The sequence below is a fragment of the Lolium rigidum genome, chromosome 3 (genome assembly GCF_022539505.1).
Source record: "Lolium rigidum isolate FL_2022 chromosome 3, APGP_CSIRO_Lrig_0.1, whole genome shotgun sequence".
NCBI classification, from domain to species: domain Eukaryota; kingdom Viridiplantae; phylum Streptophyta; class Magnoliopsida; order Poales; family Poaceae; genus Lolium; species Lolium rigidum.
This window is the reverse complement of record NC_061510.1, coordinates 319,855,293-319,857,994: the sequence shown is the minus strand read 5'-3', so window position 1 is coordinate 319,857,994 and position 2,702 is coordinate 319,855,293.

The window sequence follows — 2,702 nt, the reverse complement described above, 5'->3', positions numbered from 1 at the left end:
GCAGCAACAACTAGTTGTCCTTCAAACCTGCCATGAAGAGTTGTTGCATCCACGGCCAAATAAGGCCTGCAACCGTCCAGAAAGCCTTTCCAGCAAGCTTTGAAACAAACAAAAGCCCTTCTAAAACATTCCTTCTGCATTACCTTTCCGCTTTTCAATTTGTAGGGAACTGTATGCTTGTCTATCGCTACAACACTGCCTGGACTAGCCATCTCCACTTCAGCTTTGAAAGTGTAAAGCAGCTGAAAGCTTTCATTCCATGGACCATTGATCTTGTCAAGAGCCATTTCCTTTGCATAGAACATCCTCATGTAAGGTACTGTTATATCAAACTTATCAAGCATCTTTTTCTTCAGTGTTGTTGGACCAAGTGAAGGATTTTCTCTCAGCCAATCTAGGATTGTATCTGCCAACCACCTAGTCTTCGCTAGCTTTGTTTTCACCTCTGGCGCTCCCCCTCGAGGTGGACACCTATGGACCCCCTCATTCTTCTTTATCTGAAACATAATTATAAGGGATGTCAGTAACAGTTAACAAATTTTACACCGTGATCTAAAATACACAACTGGTTTGCGTAGTACCTGAACCAAGGTGCTTCTGCGTATTGTGGATGCATGCAGCCTCCACCTATACCTCTTGTATGGGAATTTAACTGTGAACCTACCTGGCTCACTTTTAATAACCTCATAATTATTCTTAGAGCGAAGGCAATATGTAGTAATTGCATTGCGGCAGTCCATCATCGTTTGAAATACGGTGCCTGCTGCTTGTGACGGTAAAGCACACGTCCGTTGGGAACCCCAAGAGGAAGGTATGATGAGTACAGCAGCGAGTTTTCCCTCAGTAAGAAACCAAGGTTATCGAACCAGTAGGAGATGAAGGTCACGTGAAGGTTGTTGGTGAAGGAGTGTAGTGCGGCGCAACACCAGGGATTCTTGGTGCCAACGTGGAACCTGCACAACACAATCAAACTACTTTGCCCCAACTTAACAGTGAGGTTGTCAATCTCACCGGCTTGCTGAAAACAAAGGATTAAACGTATGGTGTGGAAAATGATGTTTGCTTGCAGAAAACAAAAGAGAACAATGATTGCGGTAGGTTGTATTTCAGATGTAAAAGAATGGACCGGGGTCCACAGTTCACTAGTGGTGTCTCTCCAATAAGATAAATAACATGTTGGGTAAACAAATTACAGTTGGGCAATTGACATATAGAGAGGGCATAACAATGCACATACATATCATGCTGACTACTATGAGATTTACTTAGGGCATTACGACAAAGAACATAGACCGCCATCCAGCATGCATCTATGCCTAAAAAGTCCACCTTCGGGTTAGCATCCGCACCCTTTCCAGTATTAAGTTGCAAGCAACAGACAATTGCATTAAGTATTGTGCATAATGTAAACAATACAAATATCCTTAGACAAAGCATTGATGTTTTATCCCTAGTGGTAACAACACATCCACAACCTTAGGGGTTGCTGTCACTCCCCCAGATTCAATGGAGACATGAACCCACTATCTAGCATAAATACCCCCTCTTGGAGTTACAAGTATCAACTTGGCAGAGCCTCTACTAGCAACGGAGAGCATGCAAGATCATAAACAACACATATATGATAGATCAATAATCAACTTGACATAGTATTCCATATTCATCGGATCCCAACAAACACAACATGTAGCATTACAAATAGATGATCTTGATCATGATAGGTAGCTCACAAGATCTAAACATGATGGCACAATAGGAGAAGACAACCATCTAGCTACTGCTATGGACCCGTAGTCCAAGGATGAACTACTCACGCATCATTCCGGAGGTGGGCATGGTGATGTAGAGCCCTCCGGTGATGATTCCCCTCCTCCGACAGGGTGCCGGAGGAGATCTTCTGAACCCCCCGAGTTAGGGTTGACGGTGGCGGCGTCTCTGGAACTGTTCTGGTATTTTGGCTCTCGGTACTAGGGTTTTCGGGGACGAAGGAATAAATAGGCGAAGGGGCAGCGTCGGAGGAGCCAGGGGGCTCCCTCCCCATGTCACGGCGCGGCAGTGGGGCCCCCACGCCGCCATATGGGGAGGGCCCCCTGCTGGCCTTCCTCGACTCCTCTTCGGTCTTCTGGAACACTCCGTGGAAAATAGGGCCGTGGGCTTTTGTTTCGTCCAATTCCGAGAATATTTGTAAAACAACTTTTCCGAAATCAAAAACAGTAGAAAACGAGAACTGGCACTGTGGCATCTTGTTAATAGGTTAGTCCCAGAAAATTCATAAAAACATTATAAAGTGTGAATAAAACATGTAGGTATTGTCATAAAACTAGCATGGAACATAAGAAATTATAGATACGTTGAAGACGTATCAAGCATCCCCAAGCTTAGTTCCTACTCGCCCTCGAGTAGGTAAACGATAAAAAGAATAATTTCTGAAGTGACATGCTACCAACATAATCTTGATCAATACTATTGTAAAGCATATGAGATGAATGAAGTGACTCAAAGCAATGGTCTATAGTTTGCTAACAAAAAGATAATGACTAAACAACTGAATCATATAGCAAAAACTTTTCATGAATAGTACTTTCAAGACAAGCATCAAAAAGTCTTGCATAAGAGTTAACTCATAAAGCAATAGGTTTTGAAGCAACACAAAGGAAGATTTAAGTTTCAGCAATTGCTTTCAACTTCAACATGCATATCTC